Genomic DNA, 11,594 nt, shown 5'->3' with positions numbered 1-11,594 from the left:
GAGGCAGGGTCTGCTCAGTTACTGTATCTAGAAAGGCTTGCTCACTAATGTAATACAAATGCTAAATTTTTATGATGGTGATGTTCTCTGGCATTGTCCTGTGGCAAAAAATGTCTTGATAGGTTGGTTACAAATACCTAATACATTTTTTAGTTCATGAGAAAAAATGTAACACTCTGCATAGTTCAAAGTACACTTAACAGAACAGCTCATTTGAAGGTCCAAGTTATGATGATAAGATTAATTTTGTTTCATTAAACACTAATGTTGCTGGCAGTGGATTCCTGGAAGACCTCTTAACACTTGTCATCTCTCTCTCTGACTTAATAAGCATTTCTGTTTCCATTATCAACTTTTGCATATTCTAAGACCAGGACAATTCATTATTTTAGGACATAAATTTGGGTAATATCACATGTACTTTACAATGCTTAAGTCTTTACCCTCATGCTTCCAAAATGCTTTCAGTACAAAATAAGATGCTGATAAAAATATAATTAAATGATGCGCTATAAAATTGCAAAGCTCCATAACTGCTTCTCAACTAATTATTTTGTATTATTGGTGTAATATGCTTAAAGCAGTAGACAGAGGCAACAAAAAAGTAATAACAAAAAAGCTAGTGGTAGAATCATCATCTTCTTGAATATGTTCCTGACTTACCATGTGATAAAACATGTTTTCGTCCAATCCAGGAGTCTAAAATATCAGCTGATTTCTAAAGATCTTGTGTGGACTGTTTTGTTAGTAGTCAGTATTATAGCAGAGACAGTTGTACATCCTTTCCTAAGCTGTGACCTACTTCTTATACTGATGGGTAAACGATAGGTTTACATAGACACTGAAAGAGTAACCTTACGTAGGTACAACACCAAAAGTCCTGTGCACAGAAGTCATTAATGTTAAATTCTCCAAGGTGGGGTCAATGCCAGTACAGTGAGCAGTTCTTCTGTTTTGTCACTTCATTCACAAATAATATTTGCCATGCTGGCATCTATGTATAGGGGTATTTGTTCATTAAAACTTGACCATGTAAAATGTAGTTTAGTGGTGATGTTACCACAGCCACCAATCTCATTGTTTTAAATGTAGTAAATGTTCATTATAAATTTTATAGAAACCTTGTGGTGTGAGTTTGGTTTTAGCTGTTGCATTTTTTGTTTGTTTTTGACTGAGAAACACATTCCCTAAGCTTTATAACTGTGAACTTGAGAACTGATTTCTGTCAGAGGCAACACTGTGTTCTCATCTACTGAAAAGTTTGCACAAGAAAATGAGAGGGCAACATTTTTCAGTTGTTTTCCCAAAACTACAGCTTTGAGTATATTAAGCAAAAAAATATTTATTTTGCATCCTCCTTGTATTTGTTGGTGTTTGTAGCATTGGTTTCTCTTCTGACTACCTATATGTAGCAGTGCAGTGTGCATTTTGTTCCATGGTGTCAAGTGCATGACGTTAGTCATCAAGGGGGATTTGGCACAGCACTGATAAGAACCCATAGCTCTGGCATTTTAGCCCCTGGTGGAAGCATCCCATGCCTTGGGATGGCCCACTTGAATAGGAATCAATCAAGTAACTCTGAATTAGGGTTGTCTCTTAAGAGAGAGGCAGAATTTAGGCCACTTAATCCAGGCAAGGGAAGTGTCAGTATCAATTAGAAATGCCTGCAGTTTTGTCTTGGAGTTGGATGCTTTTCATGAGCTGTAGTGTTTTCTTGTTTTCAAAGCCTAGAAGTCAGAAGGTGTATGTGGGCTTTCCTCATGACAAGTGGGAATTTATGGGAGGTAAGTTATTCTTCTGTTGAGGTGTTTACTAAGGAGAAAGAGCAGGCACACAAGCAGTTGGAGTGGAGTAACAGATGTGCTGCAGGTTTCATCCTGACCTACCTTGAGATAATTTATTCTGATCTCCCCATACCCGAAGATACCATTGCCTTCAATCAGCATATACTGAACATCATAGAGTAGTTCTAACTTATATTATTAGCATTGTAATATGAAGCTTAGTCATGTACCCACTATAGGACTTTTTGTTCCTACTTCTTTTCATATCCCTGCATTCATGAAATGCTAGGAAATCAGATACTATAGAAAACATTGTCTAATAGCTTGCTTTTTAAGGCTTTTTTTTGGTCTTAATTTTTCTTCCCATTATCAAACTGCATTCACAATCTTGAAGAGCCTTCTCCCTGCAGAAAACACTGATACTTCATACATAATTCAGTTGCTTGAGTTGTGCTGAAGTCACTGTGATGCTGAAGTCTGTCATGCCTGTCTGATAGATTTTGGTTTAGATTTCCAAACATTACGCACGAGTAATGGTAACAAGGGGTTCCTGTCTTTTGGGTCAGGAGGAATCAAGAGGTACTTGTAAACGTTGTAGGTTCTTAGTGCACTACTCTACTGTTGTTCACCTCATGAGTCTCACGTGTTCTTGGCTTACAAGTTAGAGATATCCAAGCACAATGGAATACAGATTATCCATCTGATACTCCTCAGGAAGATGTGAGGTATTGTCTGATCAGTTTCCAGAAAAAAGTTGAAGAAGATACAAGCAGAACGATATCTGTTTCTTCACTCGTCTTAGAGTTCCTCTGGCTTTGTCTGTCACAGTTCTGTGGTTCACTTCTTGTCTCACATTGTCTTACTATCCCTTCTCAGCATGTGTCTCCATGAATAACAATACTTCTCCTTTTAATAAATGCAGTTCTTCTATCCAAGAACTGTCACCATTGATTTAACAGGAGAGCGCATCACTGTGTAAGGAATGTAGTGGATCTCTGTGGGCTCTAGGTCCCTAAGTCTGAACCAGCACATTATCCTAATGGATCTGTTTGAAATAAAAATCATTAGGAGTGGTCTTGTCTGATGTGTCTCTCTAAGTTCCCTCTGTTAAACTTCTGCAAATGTCTCTTCAATGTGAAGATTACAGAGCATTAGACAAGTAATGCAGTTTTACAAATAAAACAGAAATCCCAGGAGCAGTGGAGCTTGTGCATGGTATGAGCATATGTTAATCTGTCATATTGGCTGTAATTTCATCAGCTCCCTCTCCTGGCAAGTTTAGGTTTGATATAAGCACAGCAATATATGTTAGGGGGAGAGAGAGAGTGTCCCAAACTTTGAATTATGACTAAAGACACTACTGAGGAAACCGTGTTTTTCAGAATTTGAAGTTGAGAGGAACTCTTCAAGATGAGTGATCTCAATCCCTTTTTTAGAAGAAGTTTTAGGCTTTCTGAAAGGTGTTTTTTTGCCAAAAGTGAAATGGATTCTTTTCCCTGCATCACAAAGTCAAAATGCAGCCAAGCTAATAAGTTGCATGCTTGCCTGTATTGACCAATTCAGTGAGTGTGTTTCAAGTGTCAAGGTAGTAACCCTCATCACCTCCTCTATCATCTTTGTCAACAACCAGCTTTTATCTCTACTAATTCAAGCTGGTGGCCGGTGCACTCTGAAATTGGTTAGGTAGTTATTCTCAATAAGTACTGTGTACTACTGAGTCTCAGGATTCTTGGTTCAGGCACTAGTTTTGTTTTTTAAACTCTCCTACTAATGTAAAGTGGTGTTGCTCATAGAAATTAATAAAAAGTGAAGCAAAAGCCAGTTTTCAATTCAGACTTGTACATGTGTGTTATCTTAGTGAGAGGTAAAGTTTTACAAGCAGTTCAAGATGTTTTTAATTATTTAAGGTGAAAATAAAATCAGTATGTTTTTCAGTTCTCTGCAAGAAGAAAACTGTGTGTATAGAAAGTGATTCCAAGTTTTTGTTCTGTTGCAATGTAATATAAAACTAACTGTGAACTTTTCCTTTCAGTTCACATAACCTTTCAAGATAAAATATTGATTTTCTGATGTAAAGGTGGACAATACAGAATATACTTCACTTTTCTATTTTCTGAAGAAGAAGTAATGGTAAAATTTGTGTGAACTCATAAAATGCCTCATCCTTCGTAGCTGGCAAATACAGTTGCAGTGTTTTGGTGGTAGCTCTAATTTTGGTGATTCTGACAGATGCCAGTGGTACTAACCAAGGGTTGTGCCTCAACAATATGATTTAAAGGTCAAATTAAATATGCATGTGCACAAGGTAAAGCTACTTTTTAAGTTTTTTTTTATCGCAAGATGCAAAAATCCCCTTTTATTTTCAAGTAATTTATTATTTATTCTGAACCAGACTTTCTTCCTTTCTTAGCCTGAGCAAGACTTTAAAAAATAGTTCTAGAGAAGGAGCAGCTGTAAGCAGCTGAAATCAACAGTGAAGTACTTCACTACTAAGTCAAATGCTGTTTTATTTGTACTTTGAAGTATGAAAGTAGTTATGATTTGACATCTTGTTCACTGATTTCCTGCTATCCTCTCCCTCCACCCCCGGAGAGATTTTAATCTGGTGTGTGGAGTGTTATGGAAAGCCAGCGGTTCATAACACCAAGCTGTGATGAGTAACCATGGCTATTTCCCTAGCAAGTTATGTGATACAGTTACGCTCGCTGGAATGACGCATTTTATGAATCAAAGCTGGGAGCCGGAGCTGTGACTTGTATACATGTGGGATTTCGTACTGTAGTGTTGTTCTTGTGTTGTTTGCCTACAGTTCTGTGACTATGGATCCTCTTGTTCAGCATGGGGTGTTCCCCAGGGTTTGGCCTGAGTATGCGGAGGTCTGATCTCTGCTGTTTCACTCAGTTTTGGTGTGAGTTTTTTTCTTAAACTTAACGTTTTTATCCCAGGTATTTGGTGTATGTGCATTTGTATTCTGTTTCTACATCTGTGCCAGTCTAAATGCTTTTCACAATTTTTTGTGATTTGGGTTTTTTTGTTTTTTGTTTTTTTGCATATTCTTACATAGATGGGGAAGGACTGTGCTTCTGGAGCCAGAGTGGTGTAGATAGAGGCACAGGTTTTGACTGAGTCAAATGTGAGCATGGACCTGAAGTTAAGGACATGCAAGGTATTGTTTTTGCCACGCTTTCCATGCTAGTGGTTTGTCTGGAAGAAGGTATTTTCTTGACTGTGTTGCTGATATTCTAATTAACACGTTAAGAGCCTGTAGATAAAACAGACTGTACTTTGGTCAAGTTGAAGATCAGCCAGCGCATGTTAAAGTACAGCTTGCCATATCTTTACATTGTTCTTTCAGAATATATGAGTCCATGTTTACTGTAGGAAAGAAACACATCTTTGAACAACTAGTGAGCACAAGCTGTCCTTATTGGGTTTCAGAGGTTGCTGCAGGATGAGAGAATTTCTAGTTTTTGCATATGCTTCTAGCCATATTTATATATATTTATCTGTATATCAGTAAAGATTTATTAAAACACTTTGGAAACTTGTTTAAAAATATTTGTCAAACATCCTGGCTTACTGAGTGCACTAAGTTCATAGTTATGGTATAGTTCAAGCTTTTATGATGTCCTTGGCTTCTTATTTTTGGGTTTAGTGTGTCAGTGGATTGTGTTAATTATCAAGAGACTTTAAGAGGATAAAATTATTGAACTCTGATAGTTTTCTCTTTTACATAGAGTTGCCTAGACTACTGCTGTTTGAGTAAGGTTTCTACCCTTTCCTATGCCTAATGCAATTTTAAGTCTTGATTCTCTCAATTTGTGAATTGGTGCAGTTGTTTGTCAACAATCCTTCTATTAATAATAGCGTAAACCTGGTTACAATTTTAGTATCTGTTCTGCCCACTGCCGTTTTCATCTATGACATTCTCAGATGCCTAAAAAAGATGTCACAATTTTCACTTGATGGAAACTCATTGGTGAGCTTGATTTTTGGGTACAGCAGAAGCCACTCTAAAAATTGTCTTGTTCATGATTCTATTAATAATTAGTTTGAAAAGAGATCATGTCTTTTGGGAATATTTTTACAGAAAGACCCTATTGTCTTAATGATCATAAACCTTTCTATTTTCACAGCATGATTTTGTAAGTGTAGTTTATTTTGTGTGGTGCCTAAAAGGTTGCTAAGAATTTAGCCATGCATGACTGCTTAGTTAAAAAACCTAAGTTTTTCTTGTATTTTATAAAACAATTTTAAAAATGCCATCATAGAACAAGACAGCATAGGCTGCTTGGAGAAGTATGGAGCATTTGATGGCTGTTTCATAGAACATTGCAAGCCAGTGATAAAATTACAGTATTTGTTTTTAACTTAGAATTGTGGAGAACAGTTTGGGTGGAATTAATGCTTTCTGGTTTACTCCAAAAGTATAGACAATTTGAGGTATCACTGAGAAAACTAAGATGTGCAAATATTAGGCAACTCCTAACCTGTGGAAATACTTGTGATACTGTACTTTGTGTGTATTAAATTAATGGCTTTTAGTAAGGCTGCACATAGGCATAGAGTTTTGTATTTGCAGCCACGATGGAGGTTTTTCCTTCTTCTTGCTTTCAGATTTGTTTGACTTTAGCAACACAGTTTTTCTTTGAAGTAGTTGCCAGAAAGTTTAGTAAGCGGAGGAAGTTTCTATGGGACCACACCATTCAGGGAGCACTACTGATATGACAAGAAACCAAAAATCCCTGACATATTTTAGAACTCCCCAGAATACTCTTGTAGTAAAGCAGCTATCCTAATTGTAGCTTTCTGTTCAATAAACTCCATGTTTTTTTTAATTTATTATCCATCTTTGGTTAGCGTGCTTTCTATTCATATTGAAAATGCACATCTGGAGAAAAGGTACCTATCTTATGGAAGCTGGTGTTTTGGCACTTGGCAGCTGATAAGGCGCCAGGATTAAGGGAAGCACAGTGGCTCTTGGTAACTAGGAACTGATTCAGTGTTTAATAGGGGAAAGTTGTGGGTTGTGTGTTTTGGGGTTTTGGGTTTGTTTTTTTTTTTTGTCTTATGCCTTTTTTTGAGCAGATACTACTTTATTATTTTTCAAATGAATATTTAATCTTTCAATTCATTCATGTGATACATGGTGCCTTCGACCAAAGGTACCAAATAACTGATGTATCATGCTCGTGTCCTGTTACTGTTCAGTTACAGAGCCTGAGCTGGCCAACAGCATTCTGCTTCTCGCCAGTGCACTGCATAGATCAGGTAGTATCTCCCTGGAATGAATCGGGAGCATCATTCTTTTGTTGGAGTAGATTGCACAAGGTTGCAGCATCACAATTTTTTCTCCTTCTCTCAATGAACAGAAGAACATAATTACACAGTTGTTTAAAATCAGTGGTAAACTGGTAAACCCTCTTCATTACATGTTAATATGTATTGGCTTTAGATCCTGAAATAGCACTACATTTGATGTAGTGTCATTCATCTGTGGGTGTCATTCATCTAACTATACCTAGTTTCTAAACAAATTTATTTGACTTGTGAGCCATCAAAGGTCTTGTGGTAATCAAACAATGATGCAGTGGAATATGAAGTTGGGCATATTCAGAATTAGGAAAATTTTCTTCACCAAGCAAATTAGCAAGCTTTGAAAGATGCTGTCCAGGGAAGTGGTGGAGTCACCATCCCTGGGGATATTTAAAAGGCATCCAGATGTGGCACTTAGGGACATGGATTGGTGGTGTCAGTGCTAGTTTAATGGCTGGACTTGATGGTCCTAGAGATCTTTTCCAGCCTAAATGATTCTATGATTCTGATAAAGGCAATTGATCACTGGAATAACTTCTCATTTGTGCTAACTTCTTGATTCTGAAAACATAATATAAAAAATGTTTCTTCAAAACAACCCTCTATCTTCTAAGAGCAGAAGGATTACAGAGGGCTTAGGATTGTTTTATACAGGAAACCAAGCTTTGTCATGATGTGTTCCCCATTTTCTTTAGCTTATGTATAAGGAATTTGACCCTTTATTAAAAGAAGTTTTGCGGGAGAATATGCTCTGAAAGTAGAATTTTCAGAGATGAATTAATGTGGTCTTAAAAGCAAGCCTTTAGAGTCTTTTGCTTAGAGGTCTAAAGCTAGCTCTGTCACCCTGTACTCTCAGTACTCTTAGGAGCGAGCAATTTTGTTATTATCAGTTACAACCTCTGTTACTTGTTAACCAGTGTGTGCTACCTTGAACTGACTTGGAGTAGAGTCATGTTGTGTACTACGGTCATCCTTGTTCAGTTTTGCTTTTGTTTTTAAATTATTTTATTTATTTATTTACTTTAATGATTACCCAGAAAGTACATCTTTCCCGATATAAAACAACTGGCTTAAAATTTCTCTTTTGGGTGTCAAAGTAAGCAGCCAAACACAAGTACAAGTTGTGTTATCTGGGTATGAAGGAAATAAATTTGCATGTTGCTTAGTCTCCCAAGTGTCCAGCACTGCAGCTTTATTATCACCTTGTTTACTGAAGGCAAAAGTAGATTTTTTTTTTTGGCCCATGCTTGTCCCTCTGCCTTCTGTCCCCCAGACATTTATAAACACATTAATAATGTAAACACCAAACATAGTATGTCTCCTCCACTGCTTATTATCATAGAATCATTGAATGTTTTTTGGGTTGGAAGAGACCTTAAAGATCACCAAGTTCCAACCTCTGTGTTGGGTGCAAGGACATCTTCCACTAGAACAGGTTGCTCAAATCCCTGTCCAACCTGGCCTTGAGCACTAATGGATGAGACATCCACTCACCACCCCCACAGGCAAGAATTTTGTCCTAATATCTAATCTGAATCTACTCTCTCCTAATTTAAAGGCATTCCCCCTTGCCCTGTCACTGTGCTTGTGTAAAAGATCCCCTCTCTTTTTGTAGTCCCCCTTTAGGGACTAGAAGGCTTAGTTTATTTAATTAAGTAAAATGACTTCTAAGCTCAAGACACTGTGTTTATCCTTATAACTTTATTTGCAACAGTAGATTGTAGGCCTAATACCTTAGAAGCTCTGAAGAAAGTGTTGGCAAAGGTGTCACCTCAGCTGTGTGGATTGTCACAGCACTGCAGGAGTCCTGTGTGTACCAGTGGTCCTCAGCTGCCACGTGCCAGCACCCAGAGTTGTGAAATGGTCTTTCTTGCTTAGAGATGGCTCACAGCACTCATTGAAGCACGTTTGTTTTTTCTGTCAGTGTAGAGAAAAACTGGCTTTACAACCATCTCCGTGTTATAATGCAAAGTTGAACTTTGTTATTCTGAACTTGGTTATACTGAACATGGGCAATAAAAAAGCCTGTTTTTCTGGATTGATTAGAGGCAACTTCAAGGCAATCAGCAAATGTGCCTCTCGCCAGCAGATAAGGTTAGACAGCATAATGTCCTTCTTTTCCATCCATTGAGATCCCTTTTGATGTGTGACAAGTAAGTGAGGTGCAAGTTTGTGTTTCTTCTTACTTAACTCTAATGTGCTGTCAGCTGACCTCACACACCATTGGGTCAAATAAACACTCCACTCCTGAGTTTTGCTGTTTAAAAAGTGTGCTGGTTGTCCATCCCTGCACCAGTAATGTTCAGTCCTCTTGGTTTCAACACATTTTATATGTATAATGTCTTAATGACATCAAGCTGTGTACTATATGAAGAGGTTCCTGCCTGCCCTAGGTCTGGGACTTCTGTGTGAGGCTCTGCAGACGTCTGTATTGCTCTGCCTACAGGGCAGGGAGTGAGCAGGTGCTTACGTTCAGTCACTACTTACACTGGTGCTCTCTACATCGTCTGTCTGACAGCTGGGCAAGGCTGGCACTATTGAGGAATGTGAGGGACTCATAAAGGCCTGGGATCTGCTAAAAGAGGGGAAGGGCTCAGGCTTGGAGAGTTGGCAGCTTGGAATCCTAAGAGATGAGAGTAGCAGTAGGTGCATGCTCAGAGGCATCCGGGAATGCCTGTGTGACTCTTAGGATAGTGGATGGTGCTAGAGGTACTCACCAAAGGGATCACCGATATATTACCAATTTATTTAATTATAAATATAGGACTTAACCAGTTACATTTATTATAAACCTGTAGTTACTTGAATTAAATATTCTGCAGACATTAAATTCTGTTATTCCACTTTAATTTGCAGTGTGCTTATATTTACTACCTTTTTCATTTTGTTTGTTTGTTTTTGTTTCTTTTTAGTTAGATGGCTGTATATAAGGGGAAAAAATAATATTTGCTTTGAGAACTATTTAACTCTGGAAATAGATTATGTAGAGAAGTATTGAAATCTTCCTTGCTGGAAGTATTCAAGATTTGACCTGATGGGACCTTAGAAAATCTGTTTTAAAGCCCTACTTTCAAGAGCAGTTACACCAGATGATCTCCAGAGGTCCCTTTCAACCTAGATTTTTCTATGATTCTGTGATCTAGGTCATATATGGCCATGTTTTTCTAAGATATTTGTGGTAGCATAATGGAAATTACATTAATGTTGTTAAAATAAAGGATATTTTTTCTGTTGAAAATAAATTTGGGAAATCAGTCTGCCAATGCAATACTTTTTCCAGTACATAATGATAAACTTACTGAAAGAATTTGCATTGTTGTTCTTTATTAGAGAAATAGCTATAATGCTGATACTCAGTTGTTTTTACTTATATGCGAGCAGAAAGAGCTCTTAATGAGGTTGTGTCCTGTAAGGAGTCTGCTTGATGAATACCAAGCTGCTTGAGTAGTGTTTAAAAATCTAGTTTCAAACCTAATCAGAAAGCTTTTGACTATTAGTGGCACATACTTTCCCCCAATTTATTATTGATTATATGTAAATTATGAATATCTGAATGAAGATTTTATGGCTGATGGCATGTTGTGTATGTATATGCACATATATGAAAATAACATATATATTGATATGTTGCAGAACAAATTGAGCATGTTAAGACAAGCTTATAAATGGTGGAGCTATATGTGTTTCAAAGCACTTTGAGGTAGACATATCCTGTCTGTAGTTGGTTTCTGGGAATTTTTGTTGGTGTTTTTTTTTAATTTTTTTTTTTAAATTTGTCTGTCTGTTTTCCAAACTGGCCAGCTGTAGTGGTTGGCCTTCCTGGTGTCTTTTTGATTTTGTCCCAGCAGTTCATTGTAGAAATTGTTACAAAGTCAATGTAATCTATTGGCATTCCCTGTATGACATTTCAAATTAACCTTTCAAATTTTGCCAAGGTAATTCTCCTGTCTACTGGTTCAGGAAATAATCCTGAGACCTGTGGTGATGTCTGTGCGTATACTATGTGAAATCTGTACAGTACTGCAGAAAACCTAAAAATTTTGACCCAGCTTTCAGAGTGGAACTTAAGGATCTCTAACTGGAGATAACAAAATCCTGTAAGCTACTCCATGGGAAAGAATACTTAAATATTCAAAACCTTTTATGTTAACCTGTGACTGTTTTGCATGTGCAAAATTAGGTGCAGGGACTACTTGGTTTAATTATGATTTGAGTATATTTAGCAAGTTTTAGATACTGTTTCCAGTGCTTAACATTGCAATAGAAGAGGAGTATGTATATATGGATATACTTTACAAGCCTGTAAAGTATATCCATATGTTAATGATGACTCCTTGGATTATTTTAATTTTTTTTTTTTCTTTTCACTAAGCTAGTGAAAGTATTTCAAGCAGGGAGGAAAACAGTTACAAGGTCAGTATTTCTCTAAATGAAAACTGCAATTTTTTTTTACCTGTTGTTGCTAATGATTTATTCTTTTCTTTGTTGCTTGTT

The 11,594-nt window shown here is 37.1% G+C and overlaps 1 protein-coding gene across 5 annotated transcripts in view; it reads left to right on the top strand.

Moving 5' to 3' along the window:
• Positions 1-11,594, top strand: part of PTPN3 (protein tyrosine phosphatase non-receptor type 3) — a 167,334-nt gene that overhangs the window by 41,529 nt on the left and 114,211 nt on the right. The gene's annotated exons all lie outside the window — the stretch shown is intronic.

The sequence above is a fragment of the Poecile atricapillus genome, chromosome 2 (assembly GCF_030490865.1).
Source record: "Poecile atricapillus isolate bPoeAtr1 chromosome 2, bPoeAtr1.hap1, whole genome shotgun sequence".
NCBI classification, from domain to species: Eukaryota; Metazoa; Chordata; class Aves; order Passeriformes; family Paridae; genus Poecile; species Poecile atricapillus.
This window is presented reverse-complemented; position numbering and strand designations above follow the sequence as displayed.